The sequence below is a fragment of the Phalangium opilio genome, unplaced genomic scaffold (assembly GCF_054372755.1).
Source record: "Phalangium opilio isolate 3A_F unplaced genomic scaffold, DU_Popi_V2 ptg000106l_1, whole genome shotgun sequence".
NCBI classification, from domain to species: domain Eukaryota; kingdom Metazoa; phylum Arthropoda; class Arachnida; order Opiliones; family Phalangiidae; genus Phalangium; species Phalangium opilio.
Genome location: NW_028324208.1, coordinates 1996293 through 2011812, shown reverse-complemented (window position 1 = coordinate 2011812; position 15520 = coordinate 1996293). Strand labels below are relative to the sequence as shown.

The 15520-nt window shown below is 44.0% G+C and overlaps 6 non-coding genes across 6 annotated transcripts; all 6 read left to right on the top strand.

The window, feature by feature from the left end:
- The first annotated feature begins 568 nt into the window (after positions 1–568).
- Positions 569–690, top strand: TRNAL-CAA (transfer RNA leucine (anticodon CAA)). Its single transcript has 2 exons — positions 569–606; positions 645–690. It is a non-coding gene; the product is annotated as a tRNA-Leu (tRNA).
- Positions 691–1505: 815 nt separating this feature from the next.
- On the top strand, positions 1506–1626 carry TRNAL-CAA (transfer RNA leucine (anticodon CAA)). The gene is made up of 2 exons: positions 1506–1543; positions 1581–1626. It is a non-coding gene; the product is annotated as a tRNA-Leu (tRNA).
- A 256-nt stretch (positions 1627–1882) lies between these two features.
- Positions 1883–2004, top strand: TRNAL-CAA (transfer RNA leucine (anticodon CAA)). The gene is made up of 2 exons: positions 1883–1920; positions 1959–2004. It is a non-coding gene; the product is annotated as a tRNA-Leu (tRNA).
- Positions 2005–6523: 4519 nt separating this feature from the next.
- TRNAL-CAA (transfer RNA leucine (anticodon CAA)) lies at positions 6524–6645 on the top strand. Its single transcript has 2 exons — positions 6524–6561; positions 6600–6645. It is a non-coding gene; the product is annotated as a tRNA-Leu (tRNA).
- A 3133-nt stretch (positions 6646–9778) lies between these two features.
- Positions 9779–9900, top strand: TRNAL-CAA (transfer RNA leucine (anticodon CAA)). Its single transcript has 2 exons — positions 9779–9816; positions 9855–9900. It is a non-coding gene; the product is annotated as a tRNA-Leu (tRNA).
- Positions 9901–10954: 1054 nt separating this feature from the next.
- TRNAL-CAA (transfer RNA leucine (anticodon CAA)) lies at positions 10955–11076 on the top strand. Its single transcript has 2 exons — positions 10955–10992; positions 11031–11076. It is a non-coding gene; the product is annotated as a tRNA-Leu (tRNA).
- Positions 11077–15520: the final 4444 nt, after the last annotated feature.

Genomic DNA, 15520 nt, shown 5'->3' with positions numbered 1-15520 from the left:
TAAAACCATGACCGAGCGGTCTAAGGCGCCAGACTCAAGGGACTTGGTTTCCTTCGTTCACGAGGTGAATCTTTGTATTCTGCTCCTCGTATGAGGGCGAGGGTTCGAATCCCACTTCTGACACGATATGTTTTATGAAATTAACTGTTAGAGATGTAATTTATAAAACGTCCAAATTGCAAAAACCCACGTCAGGATGGCCGAGCGGTCTAAGGCGCCAGACTCAAGGGACTTAAGTTTCCTTCGTTCACGAGTTGAATCTGTGTATTCTGGTCCTCGTGTGAGGGCGTGGGTTCGAATCCCAGTTCTGACACGATATGTTTAAGAAATTAACTGTTAGAGATGTAATTCATAAAACGTCCAAATTGCATAAAACCACGTCAGGATGGCCGAGCGATCTAAGGCGCCAAACTCAAGGGACTTAGTTTCCTTCGTTCATGATGTGAATCTGTGTATTCTGGTCCTCGTATGAGGGCGTGGGTTCGAATCCCACTTCTGACACGATATGTTTTATGAAATTAACTGGAAGAGATGTAATTTATGAAACCTCCAAATTGCATAAAACCACGTCAGGATGGCCGAGCGGTCTAAGGCGCCAGACTCAAGGGTCTTAGTATCCTTCGTTCACGAGGTGAATCTTTGCATTCTGGTCCTCGTATGAGGGCGTGGGTTCGAATCCCACTTCTGACACGGTATGATTTATGAAATTAAATGGAAGAGATATAATTTATAAAACATCTAGATTACGTACAACCACGTCAGGATGGCCAAGCGGTCTAAGGCGCCTGACCCAAGGGTCTTACTTTCCTTCGTTCGCGAGGTGAATCTGTGTATTCTGGTCCTCGTATGAGGGCGTAAGTTCGAATCCCAGTTCTGACACGATATGTTTTAAGAAATTAACTGTTAGAGATGTAATTCATAAAACGTCCAAATTGCATAAAACCACGTCAGGATGGCCGAGCGATCTAAGGCGCCAAACTCAAGGGACTTAGTTTCCTTCGTTCATGATGTGAATCTGTGTATTCTGGTCCTCGTATGAGGGCGTGGGTTCGAATCCCACTTCTGACACGATATGTTTTCAGAAATTAGCTGTTAGAGATGTAATTCATAAAACGTCCAAATTGCATAAAACCACGTCAGGATGGCCGATCGGTCTAAGGCGCCCAACTCAAGGGACTTAGTTTTCTTCGTTCATGATGTGAATCTGTGTATTCTGGTCCTCGTATGAGGGCGTGGGTTCGAATCCCACTTCTGACACGATATGTTTTATGAAATTAACTGGAAGAGATGTAATTTATGAAACCTCCAAATTGCATAAAACCATGACCGAGCGGTCTAAGGCGCCAGACTCAAGGGACTTGGTTTCCTACGTTCACGAGGTGAATCTGTGTATTCTGGTCCTCGTATGAGGGCGAGGGTTCGAATCCCACTTCTGACACGATGTGTTTTATGAAATTAACTGTTAGAGATATAATTTATAAAACGTCCAAATTGCAAAAAATCACGTCAGGATGGCCGAGCGGTCTAAGGCGCCAGACTCAAGGGATTGGTTTCCTTCGTTCACGAGGTGAATCTGTGTATTCTGGTCCTCGTATGAGGGCGTGGGTTCGAATCCCATTTCTGACACGATATGTTTTATGAAATTTACTGGAATAGATGTAATTTATAAAACGTCCAAATTGCATAAAACTATGTCAGGATTACCGACCGGTCTAAGGCGCCAAACTCAAGGGACTTAGTTTCCTTCGTTCACGAGGTGAATCTGTGTATTCTGGCCCTCGTATGAGGGCGTGGGTTCGAATCCCACTTCTGACATGATATGTTTTATGAAATTAACTGTTAGAGATGTAATTTATAAACCGTCCAAATTGCATAAAACCACGTCAGGATGGCCGAGCGGTCTAAGGCGCCAGACTCAAGGGACTTGGTTTCCTTCGTTCACGAGGTGAATCTGTGTAATCTGGTCCTCGTATGAGGGCGTGGGTTCGAATCCCACTTCTGACATGATATGTTTTTAGAAATTAGCTGTTAGAGATGTAATTTATAAAACGTCCAAATTGCAAACAACCACGTCAGGATGGCCGAGCGGTCTAAGGCGCAAGACTCAAGGTACTTAGTTTCCTTCGTTCACGAGGTGAATCTGTGTATTCTGGTCCTCGTAGTAGGGCGTGGGTTCGAATCCCACTTCTGACACGATAAGTTTTATGAAATTAACTGTTAGAGATGTAATTTATAAAACGTCCAAATTGCATAAAACCACGTCAGGATGGCCAAGCGGTCTAAGGCGGCTGACCCAAGGGTCTTACTGTCCTTCGTTCGCGAGGTGAATCTGTGTATTCTGGTCCTCGTATGTGTGCGTGGGTTCGAATCCCATTTCTGACACGATATGTTTTATGAAATTTACTGGAATAGATGTAATTTTTAAAAGGTCCAAATTGCATAAAACCACGTCAGGATGGCCGAGCGATCTAAGGCGCCAGACTCAAGGGACTTGGTTTCCTTCGTTCAGGAGGTGAATCTGTGTATTCTGGTCCTCGTATGAGGGCGTGGGTTCGAATCCCACTTCTGACACGATATGTTTTAAGAAATTAACTGTTAGAGATGTAATTTATAAAACGTCCAAATTGCATAAAACCACGTCAGGATGGCCGAGCGATCTAAGGCGCCAGACTCAAGGGACTTGGTTTCCTTCGTTCAGGAGGTGAATCTGTGTATTCTGGTCCTCGTATGAGGGCGTGGGTTCGAATCCCACTTCTGACACGATATGTTTTAAGAAATTAACTGTTAGAGATGTAATTTATAAAACGTCCAAATTGCATAAAACCACGTCAGGATGGCCGAGCGATCTAAGGCGTCAAACTCAAGGGACTTAGTTTCCTTCGTTCATGATGTGAATCTGTGTATTCTGGTCCTCGTATGAGGGCGTGGGTTCGAATCCCACTTCTGACACGATATGTTTTATGAAATTACCTGGAAGAGATGCAATTTATAAAACGTCTAGATTACGTACAAAAACGTCTAGATTACGTATAACCACGTCAGGATGGCCAAGCGGTCTAAGGCGCCTGACCCAAGGGTCTTACTTTCCTTCGTTCGCGAGGTGAATATGTGTATTCTGGTCCTCGTATGTGTGCGTGGGTTCGAATCCCATTTCTGACACGATATGTTTTATGAAATTTACTGGAATAGATGTAATTTTTAAACGGTCCAAATGACGTACAACCAGTCGGGATGGCCGAGCGGTCTAAGGCGCCAGACTCAAGGGACTTAAGTTTCCTTCGTTCACGAGTTGAATCTGTGTATTCTGGTCCTCGTGTGAGGGCGTGGGTTCGAATCCCAGTTCTGACACGATATGTTTAAGAAATTAACTGTTAGAGATGTAATTCATGAAACGTCCAAATTGCATAAAACCACGTCAGGATGGCCGAGCGATCTAAGGCGCCAAACTCAAGGGACTTAGTTTCCTTCGTTCATGATGTGAATCTGTGTATTCTGGTCCTCGTATGAGGGCGTGGGTTCGAATCCCACTTCTGACACGATATGTTTTATGAAATTAACTGGAAGAGATGTAATTTATGAAACCTCCAAATTGCATAAAACCACGTCAGGATGGCCGAGCGGTCTAAGGCGCCAGACTCAAGGGTCTTAGTATCCTTCGTTCACGAGGTGAATCTTTGTATTCTGGTCCTCGTATGAGGGCGAGGGTTCGAATCCCACTTCTGACACGATAAGTTTTATGAAATTAACTGTTAGAGATGTAATTTATAAAACGTCCAAATTGCATAAAACCACGTCAGGATGGCCAAGCGGTCTAAGGCGGCTGACCCAAGGGTCTTACTGTCCTTCGTTCGCGAGGTGAATCTGTGTATTCTGGTCCTCGTATGTGTGCGTGGGTTCGAATCCCATTTCTGACACGATATGTTTTATGAAATTTACTGGAATAGATGTAATTTTTAAAAGGTCCAAATTGCATAAAACCACGTCAGGATGGCCGAGCGATCTAAGGCGCCAGACTCAAGGGACTTGGTTTCCTTCGTTCAGGAGGTGAATCTGTGTATTCTGGTCCTCGTATGAGGGCGTGGGTTCGAATCCCACTTCTGACACGATATGTTTTAAGAAATTAACTGTTAGAGATGTAATTTATAAAACGTCCAAATTGCATAAAACCACGTCAGGATGGCCGAGCGATCTAAGGCGCCAGACTCAAGGGACTTGGTTTCCTTCGTTCAGGAGGTGAATCTGTGTATTCTGGTCCTCGTATGAGGGCGTGGGTTCGAATCCCACTTCTGACACGATATGTTTTATGAAATTAACTGGAAGAGATGTAATTTATGAAACCTCCAATTTGCATAAAACCACGTCAGGATGGCCGAGCGGTCTAAGGCGCCAGACTCAAGGGTCTTAGTATCCTTCGTTCACGAGGTGAATCTTTGTATTCTGGTCCTCGTATGAGGGCGAGGGTTCGAATCCCACTTCTGACACGATATGTTTTATGAAATTACCTGGAAGAGATGTAATTTATAAAACGTCTAGATTACGTACAAAAACGTCTAGATTACGTACAACCACGTCAGGATGGCCGAGCGGTCTAAGGCGCCAGACTCAAGGGACTTAGTTTCCTTCGTTCATGATGTGAATCTGTGTATTCTGGTCCTCGTATGAGGGCGTGGGTTCGAATCCCACTTCTAACATGATATGTTTTTAGAAATTAGCTGTTAGAGATGTAATTTATAAAACGTCCAAATTGCAAACAACTACGTCAGGATGGCCGAGCGGTCTAAGGCGCAAGACTCAAGGTACTTAGTTTCCTTCGTTCACGAGGTGAATCTGTGTATTCTGGTCCTCGTAGTAGGGCGTGGGTTCGAATCCCACTTCTGACACGATAAGTTTTATGAAATTAACTGTTAGAGATGTAATTTATAAAACGTCCAAATTGCATAAAACCACGTCAGGATGGCCGAGCGATCTAAGGCGCCAGACTCAAGGGACTTGGTTTCCTTCGTTCAGGAGGTGAATCTGTGTATTCTGGTCCTCGTATGAGGGCGTGGGTTCGAATCCCACTTCTGACACGATATGTTTAATGAAATTACCTGGAAGAGATGTAATTTATAAAACGTCTAGATTACGTACAAAAACGTCTAGATTACGTACAACCACGTCAGGATGGCCAAGCGGTCTAAGGCGCCTGACCCAAGGGTCTTACTTTCCTTCGTTCGCGAGGTGAATCTGTGTATTCTGGTCCTCGTATGTGTGCGTGGGTTCGAATCCCATTTTTGACACGATATGTTTTATGAAATTTACTGGAATAGATGTAATTTTTAAAAGGTCCAAATTACGTACAACCACGTCGGGATGGCGGAGCGGTCTAAGGCGCCAGACTCAAGGGACTTAAGTTTCCTTCGTTCACGAGTTGAATCTGTGTATTCTGGTCCTCGTATGAGGGCGTAAGTTCGAATCCCAGTTCTGACACGATATGTTTTTAGAAATTAGCTGTTAGAGATGTAATTTATAAAACGTCCAAATTGCATAAAACCACGTCACGATGGCCGAGCGATCTAAGGCGCCAGACTCAAGGGACTTGGTTTCCTTCGTTCAGGAGGTGAATCTGTGTATTCTGGTCCTCGTATGAGGGCGTGGGTTCGAATCCCACTTCTGACACGATATGTTTTAAGAAATTAACTGTTAGAGATGTAATTTATAAAACGTCCAAATTGCATAAAACCACGTCAGGATGGCCGAGCGATCTAAGGCGCCAGACTCAAGGGACTTGGTTTCCTTCGTTCAGGAGGTGAATCTGTGTATTCTGGTCCTCGTATGAGGGCGTGGGTTCGAATCCCACTTCTGACACGATATGTTTTATGAAATTAACTGGAAGAGATGTAATTTATGAAACCTCCATATTGCATAAAACCACGTCAGGATGGCCGAGCGGTCTAAGGCGCCAGACTCAAGGGTCTTAGTATCCTTCGTTCACGAGGTGAATCTTTGTATTCTGGTCCTCGTATGAGGGCGAGGGTTCGAATCCCACTTCTGACACGATATGTTTTATGAAATTACCTGGAAGAGATGCAATTTATAAAACGTCTAGATTACGTACAAAAACGTCTAGATTACGTACAACCACGTCAGGATGGCCAAGCGGTCTAAGGCGCCTGACCCAAGGGTCTTACTTTCCTTCGTTCGCGAGGTGAATATGTGTATTCTGGTCCTCGTATGTGTGCGTGGGTTCGAATCCCATTTCTGACACGATATGTTTTATGAAATTTACTGGAATAGATGTAATTTTTAAACGGTCCAAATGACGTACAACCAGTCGGGATGGCCGAGCGGTCTAAGGCGCCAGACTCAAGGGACTTAAGTTTCCTTCGTTCACGAGTTGAATCTTTGTATTCTGGTCCTCGTATGAGGGCGAGGGTTCGAATCCCACTTCTGACACGATATGTTTTATGAAATTACCTGGAAGAGATGTAATTTATAAAACGTCTAGATTACGTACAAAAACGTCTAGACTACGTACAACCACGTCAGGATGGCCGAGCGGTCTAAGGCGCCAGACTCAAGGGACTTAGTTTCCTTCGTTCATGATGTGAATCTGTGTATTCTGGTCCTCGTATGAGGGCGTGGGTTCGAATCCCACTTCTGACATGATATGCTTTTAGAAATTAGCTGTTAGAGATGTAATTTATAAAACGTCCAAATTGCAAACAACCACGTCAGGATGGCCGAGCGGTCTAAGGCGCAAGACTCAAGGTACTTACTTTCCTTCGTTCACGAGGTGAATCTGTGTATTCTGGTACTCGTAGTAGTGCGTGGGTTCGAATCCCACTTCTGACACGATAAGTTTTATGAAATTAACTGTTAGAGATGTAATTTATAAAACGTCCAAATTGCATAAAACCACTTCAGGATGGCCGAGCGATCTAAGGCGTCAAACTCAAGGGACTTAGTTTCCTTCGTTCATGATGTGAATCTGTGTATACTGGTCCTCGTATGAGGGCGTGGGTTCGAATCCCACTTCTGACACGATATGTTTAATGAAATTACCTGGAAGAGATGTAATTTATAAAACGTCTAGATTACGTACAAAAACGTCTAGATTACGTACAACCACGTCAGGATGGCCAAGCGGTCTAAGGCGCCAGACTCAAGGGACTTAGTTTCCTTCGTTCATGATGTGAATCTGTGTATTCTGGTCCTCGTATGAGGGCGTGGGTTTGAATCCCACTTCTGACATGATATGTTTTTAGAAATTAGCTGTTAGAGATGTAATTTATAAAACGTCCAAATTGCAAACAACCACGTCAGGATGGCCGAGCGGTCTAAGGCGCAAGACTCAAGGTACTTAGTTTCCTTCGTTCACGAGGTGAATCTGTGTATTCTGGTCCTCGTAGTAGGGCGTGGGTTCGAATCCCACTTCTGACACGATAAGTTTTATGAAATTAAATGGAAGAGATGTAAATTATAAAACGTCCAAATTGCATAACAATATGTCAGGATTACCGACCGGTCTAAGGCGCCAAACTCAAGAAGCTTGGTTTCCTTCGTTCACGAGGTGAATCTGTGTATTCTGGTCCTCGTAAGAGGGCGTGGGTTCGAATCCCACTTCTGACACGATATGTTTTATGAAATTACCTGGAAGAGATGTAATTTATAAAACGTCTAGATTACGTACAACCACGTCAGGATGGCCAAGCGGTCTAAGGCGCCTGACCCAAGGGTCTTACTTTCCTTCGTTCGCGAGGTGAATATGTGTATTCTGGTCCTCGTATGTGTGCGTGGGTTCGAATCCCATTTCTGACACGATATGTTTTATGAAATTTACTGGAATAGATGTAATTTTTAAACGGTCCAAATGACGTACAACCAAGTCGGGATGGCCGAGCGGTCTAAGGCGCCAGACTCAAGGGACTTAAGTTTCCTTCGTTCACGAGTTGAATCTGTGTATTCTGGTCCTCGTGTGAGGGCGTGGGTTCGAATCCCAGTCCTGACACGATATGTTTAAGAAATTAACTGTTAGAGATGTAATTCATAAAACGTCCAAATTGCATAATACCACGTCAGGATGGCCGAGCGATCTAAGGCGCCAAACTCAAGGGACTTAGTTTCCTTCGTTCATGATGTGAATCTGTGTATTCTGGTCCTCGTATGAGGGCGTGGGTTCGAATCTCACTTCTGACACGATATGTTTTATGAAATTAACTGGAAGAGATGTAATTTATGAAACCTCCAAATTGCATAAAACCACGTCAGGATGGCAGAGCGGTCTAAGGCGCCAGACTCAAGGGGCTTAGTATCCTTCGTTCACGAGGTGAATCTTTGTATTCTGGTCCTCGTATGAGGGCGAGGGTTCGAATCCCACTTCTGACACGATATGTTTAATGAAATTACCTGGAAGAGATGTAATTTATAAAACGTCTAGATTACGTACAAAAACGTCTAGATTACGTACAACCACGTCAGGATGGCCAAGCGGTCTAAGGCGCCAGACTCAAGGGACTTAGTTTCCTTCGTTCATGATGTGAATCTGTGTATTCTGGTCCTCGTATGAGGGCGTGGGTTTGAATCCCACTTCTGACATGATATGTTTTTAGAAATTAGCTGTTAGAGATGTAATTTATAAAACGTCCAAATTGCAAACAACCACGTCAGGATGGCCGAGCGGTCTAAGGCGCAAGACTCAAGGTACTTAGTTTCCTTCGTTCACGAGGTGAATCTGTGTATTCTGGTCCTCGTAGTAGGGCGTGGGTTCGAATCCCACTTCTGACACGATAAGTTTTATGAAATTAAATGGAAGAGATGTAAATTATAAAACGTCCAAATTGCATAACAATATGTCAGGATTACCGACCGGTCTAAGGCGCCAAACTCAAGAAGCTTGGTTTCCTTCGTTCACGAGGTGAATCTGTGTATTCTGGTCCTCGTAAGAGGGCGTGGGTTCGAATCCCACTTCTGACACGATATGTTTTATGAAATTACCTGGAAGAGATGTAATTTATAAAACGTCTAGATTACGTACAACCACGTCAGGATGGCCAAGCGGTCTAAGGCGCCTGACCCAAGGGTCTTACTTTCCTTCGTTCGCGAGGTGAATATGTGTATTCTGGTCCTCGTATGTGTGCGTGGGTTCGAATCCCATTTCTGACACGATATGTTTTATGAAATTTACTGGAATAGATGTAATTTTTAAACGGTCCAAATGACGTACAACCAAGTCGGGATGGCCGAGCGGTCTAAGGCGCCAGACTCAAGGGACTTAAGTTTCCTTCGTTCACGAGTTGAATCTGTGTATTCTGGTCCTCGTGTGAGGGCGTGGGTTCGAATCCCAGTCCTGACACGATATGTTTAAGAAATTAACTGTTAGAGATGTAATTCATAAAACGTCCAAATTGCATAATACCACGTCAGGATGGCCGAGCGATCTAAGGCGCCAAACTCAAGGGACTTAGTTTCCTTCGTTCATGATGTGAATCTGTGTATTCTGGTCCTCGTATGAGGGCGTGGGTTCGAATCTCACTTCTGACACGATATGTTTTATGAAATTAACTGGAAGAGATGTAATTTATGAAACCTCCAAATTGCATAAAACCACGTCAGGATGGCAGAGCGGTCTAAGGCGCCAGACTCAAGGGGCTTAGTATCCTTCGTTCACGAGGTGAATCTTTGTATTCTGGTCCTCGTATGAGGGCGAGGGTTCGAATCCCACTTCTGACACGATATGTTTTATGAAATTACCTGGAAGAGATGTAATTTATAAAACGTCTAGATTACGTACAACCACGTCAGGATGGCCGAGCGGTCTAAGGCGCCAGACTCAAGGGACTTAGTTTCCTTCGTTCACGAGGTGAATCTGTGTATTCTGGTCCTCGTATGAGGGCGTGGGTTCGAATCCCACTTCTGACACGGTATGTTTTATGAAATTAAATGGAAGAGATGTAATTTATAAAACGTCTAGATTACGTACAACCAGGTCAGGATGGCCGAGCAATCTAAGGCGCCAAACTCAAGGGACTTAGTTTCCTTCGTTCATGATGTGAATCTGTGTATTCTGGTCCTCGTATGAGGGCGTGGGTTCTAATCCCACTTCTGACACGATATGTTTTCAGAAATTAGCTGTTAGAGATGTAATTCATAAAACGTCCAAATTGCATAAAACCACGTCAGGATGGCCGAGCGATCTAAGGCGCCAAACTCAAGGGACTTAGTTTCCTTCGTTCATGATGTGAATCTGTGTATTCTGGTCCTCGTATGAGGGCGTGGGTTCGAATCCCACTTCTGACACGATATGTTTTATGAAATTAACTGGAAGAGATGTAATTTATGAAACCTCCAAATTGCATAAAACCACGTCAGGATGGCCGAGCGGTCTAAGGCGCCAGACTCAAGGGTCTTAGTATCCTTCGTTCACGAGGTGAATCTTTGTATTCTGGTCCTCGTATGAGGGCGAGGGTTCGAATCCCACTTCTGACACGATATGTTTTATGAAATTACCTGGAAGAGATGCAATTTATAAAACGTCTAGATTACGTACAAAAACGTCTAGATTACGTACAACCACGTCAGGATGGCCAAGCGGTCTAAGGCGCCTGACCCAAGGGTCTTACTTTCCTTCGTTCGCGAGGTGAATATGTGTATTCTGGTCCTCGTATGTGTGCGTGGGTTCGAATCCCATTTCTGACACGATATGTTTTATGAAATTTACTGGAATAGATGTAATTTTTAAACGGTCCAAATGACGTACAACCAGTCGGGATGGCCGAGCGGTCTAAGGCGCCAGACTCAAGGGACTTAAGTTTCCTTCGTTCACGAGTTGAATCTTTGTATTCTGGTCCTCGTATGAGGGCGAGGGTTCGAATCCCACTTCTGACACGATATGTTTTATGAAATTACCTGGAAGAGATGTAATTTATAAAACGTCTAGATTACGTACAAAAACGTCTAGACTACGTACAACCACGTCAGGATGGCCGAGCGGTCTAAGGCGCCAGACTCAAGGGACTTAGTTTCCTTCGTTCATGATGTGAATCTGTGTATTCTGGTCCTCGTATGAGGGCGTGGGTTCGAATCCCACTTCTGACATGATATGCTTTTAGAAATTAGCTGTTAGAGATGTAATTTATAAAACGTCCAAATTGCAAACAACCACGTCAGGATGGCCGAGCGGTCTAAGGCGCAAGACTCAAGGTACTTACTTTCCTTCGTTCACGAGGTGAATCTGTGTATTCTGGTACTCGTAGTAGTGCGTGGGTTCGAATCCCACTTCTGACACGATAAGTTTTATGAAATTAACTGTTAGAGATGTAATTTATAAAACGTCCAAATTGCATAAAACCACTTCAGGATGGCCGAGCGATCTAAGGCGTCAAACTCAAGGGACTTAGTTTCCTTCGTTCATGATGTGAATCTGTGTATACTGGTCCTCGTATGAGGGCGTGGGTTCGAATCCCACTTCTGACACGATATGTTTAATGAAATTACCTGGAAGAGATGTAATTTATAAAACGTCTAGATTACGTACAAAAACGTCTAGATTACGTACAACCACGTCAGGATGGCCAAGCGGTCTAAGGCGCCAGACTCAAGGGACTTAGTTTCCTTCGTTCATGATGTGAATCTGTGTATTCTGGTCCTCGTATGAGGGCGTGGGTTTGAATCCCACTTCTGACATGATATGTTTTTAGAAATTAGCTGTTAGAGATGTAATTTATAAAACGTCCAAATTGCAAACAACCACGTCAGGATGGCCGAGCGGTCTAAGGCGCAAGACTCAAGGTACTTAGTTTCCTTCGTTCACGAGGTGAATCTGTGTATTCTGGTCCTCGTAGTAGGGCGTGGGTTCGAATCCCACTTCTGACACGATAAGTTTTATGAAATTAAATGGAAGAGATGTAAATTATAAAACGTCCAAATTGCATAACAATATGTCAGGATTACCGACCGGTCTAAGGCGCCAAACTCAAGAAGCTTGGTTTCCTTCGTTCACGAGGTGAATCTGTGTATTCTGGTCCTCGTAAGAGGGCGTGGGTTCGAATCCCACTTCTGACACGATATGTTTTATGAAATTACCTGGAAGAGATGTAATTTATAAAACGTCTAGATTACGTACAACCACGTCAGGATGGCCAAGCGGTCTAAGGCGCCTGACCCAAGGGTCTTACTTTCCTTCGTTCGCGAGGTGAATATGTGTATTCTGGTCCTCGTATGTGTGCGTGGGTTCGAATCCCATTTCTGACACGATATGTTTTATGAAATTTACTGGAATAGATGTAATTTTTAAACGGTCCAAATGACGTACAACAAAGTCGGGATGGCCGAGCGGTCTAAGGCGCCAGACTCAAGGGACTTAAGTTTCCTTCGTTCACGAGTTGAATCTGTGTATTCTGGTCCTCGTGTGAGGGCGTGGGTTCGAATCCCAGTCCTGACACGATATGTTTAAGAAATTAACTGTTAGAGATGTAATTCATAAAACGTCCAAATTGCATAATACCACGTCAGGATGGCCGAGCGATCTAAGGCGCCAAACTCAAGGGACTTAGTTTCCTTCGTTCATGATGTGAATCTGTGTATTCTGGTCCTCGTATGAGGGCGTGGGTTCGAATCTCACTTCTGACACGATATGTTTTATGAAATTAACTGGAAGAGATGTAATTTATGAAACCTCCAAATTGCATAAAACCACGTCAGGATGGCAGAGCGGTCTAAGGCGCCAGACTCAAGGGGCTTAGTATCCTTCGTTCACGAGGTGAATCTTTGTATTCTGGTCCTCGTATGAGGGCGAGGGTTCGAATCCCACTTCTGACACGATATGTTTAATGAAATTACCTGGAAGAGATGTAATTTATAAAACGTCTAGATTACGTACAAAAACGTCTAGATTACGTACAACCACGTCAGGATGGCCAAGCGGTCTAAGGCGCCAGACTCAAGGGACTTAGTTTCCTTCGTTCATGATGTGAATCTGTGTATTCTGGTCCTCGTATGAGGGCGTGGGTTTGAATCCCACTTCTGACATGATATGTTTTTAGAAATTAGCTGTTAGAGATGTAATTTATAAAACGTCCAAATTGCAAACAACCACGTCAGGATGGCCGAGCGGTCTAAGGCGCAAGACTCAAGGTACTTAGTTTCCTTCGTTCACGAGGTGAATCTGTGTATTCTGGTCCTCGTAGTAGGGCGTGGGTTCGAATCCCACTTCTGACACGATAAGTTTTATGAAATTAAATGGAAGAGATGTAAATTATAAAACGTCCAAATTGCATAACAATATGTCAGGATTACCGACCGGTCTAAGGCGCCAAACTCAAGAAGCTTGGTTTCCTTCGTTCACGAGGTGAATCTGTGTATTCTGGTCCTCGTAAGAGGGCGTGGGTTCGAATCCCACTTCTGACACGATATGTTTTATGAAATTACCTGGAAGAGATGTAATTTATAAAACGTCTAGATTACGTACAACCACGTCAGGATGGCCAAGCGGTCTAAGGCGCCTGACCCAAGGGTCTTACTTTCCTTCGTTCGCGAGGTGAATATGTGTATTCTGGTCCTCGTATGTGTGCGTGGGTTCGAATCCCATTTCTGACACGATATGTTTTATGAAATTTACTGGAATAGATGTAATTTTTAAACGGTCCAAATGACGTACAACCAAGTCGGGATGGCCGAGCGGTCTAAGGCGCCAGACTCAAGGGACTTAAGTTTCCTTCGTTCACGAGTTGAATCTGTGTATTCTGGTCCTCGTGTGAGGGCGTGGGTTCGAATCCCAGTCCTGACACGATATGTTTAAGAAATTAACTGTTAGAGATGTAATTCATAAAACGTCCAAATTGCATAATACCACGTCAGGATGGCCGAGCGATCTAAGGCGCCAAACTCAAGGGACTTAGTTTCCTTCGTTCATGATGTGAATCTGTGTATTCTGGTCCTCGTATGAGGGCGTGGGTTCGAATCTCACTTCTGACACGATATGTTTTATGAAATTAACTGGAAGAGATGTAATTTATGAAACCTCCAAATTGCATAAAACCACGTCAGGATGGCAGAGCGGTCTAAGGCGCCAGACTCAAGGGGCTTAGTATCCTTCGTTCACGAGGTGAATCTTTGTATTCTGGTCCTCGTATGAGGGCGAGGGTTCGAATCCCACTTCTGACACGATATGTTTTATGAAATTACCTGGAAGAGATGTAATTTATAAAACGTCTAGATTACGTACAACCACGTCAGGATGGCCGAGCGGTCTAAGGCGCCAGACTCAAGGGACTTAGTTTCCTTCGTTCACGAGGTGAATCTGTGTATTCAGGTCCTCGTATGAGGGCGTGGGTTCGAATCCCACTTCTGACACGGTATGTTTTATGAAATTAAATGGAAGAGATGTAATTTATAAAACGTCTAGATTACGTACAACCAGGTCAGGATGGCCGAGCAATCTAAGGCGCCAAACTCAAGGGACTTAGTTTCCTTCGTTCATGATGTGAATCTGTGTATTCTGGTCCTCGTATGAGGGCGTGGGTTCTAATCCCACTTCTGACACGATATGTTTTCAGAAATTAGCTGTTAGAGATGTAATTCATAAAACGTCCAAATTGCATAAAACCACGTCAGGATGGCCGAGCGATCTAAGGCGCCAAACTCAAGGGACTTAGTTTCCTTCGTTCATGATGTGAATCTGTGTATTCTGGTCCTCGTATGAGGGCGTGGGTTCGAATCCCACTTCTGACACGATATGTTTTATGAAATTAACTGGAAGAGATGTAATTTATGAAACCTCCAAATTGCATAAAACCACGTCAGGATGGCCGAGCGGTCTAAGGCGCCAGACTCAAGGGTCTTAGTATCCTTCGTTCACGAGGTGAATCTTTGTATTCTGGTCCTCGTATGAGGGCGAGGGTTCGAATCCCACTTCTGACACGATATGTTTTATGAAATTACCTGGAAGAGATGTAATTTATAAAACGTCTAGATTACGTACAATAACGTCTAGATTACGTACAACCACGTCAGGATGGCCGAGCGGTCTAAGGCGCCAGTCTCAAGGGACTTAGTTTCCTTCGTTCATGATGTGAATCTGTGTATTCTGGTCCTCGTATGAGGGCGTGGGTTTGAATCCCACTTCTGACATGATATGTTTTTAGAAATTAGCTGTTAGAGATGTAATTTATAAAACGTCCAAATTGCAAACAACCACGTCAGGATGGCCGAGCGGTCTAAGGCGCAAGACTCAAGGTACTTAGTTTCCTTCGTTCACGAGGTGAATCTGTGTATTCTGGTCCTCGTAGTAGGGCGTGGGTTCGAATCCCACTTCTGACACGATAAGTTTTATGAAATTAAATGGAAGAGATGTAAATTATAAAACGTCCAAATTGCATAACACTATGTCAGGATTACCGACCGGTCTAAGGCGCCAAACTCAAGAAGCTTGGTTTCCTTCGTTCACGAGGTGAATCTGTGTATTCTGGTCCTCGTAAGAGGGCGTGGGTTCGAATCCCACTTCTGACACGATATGTTTTATGAAATTACCTGGAAGAGATGT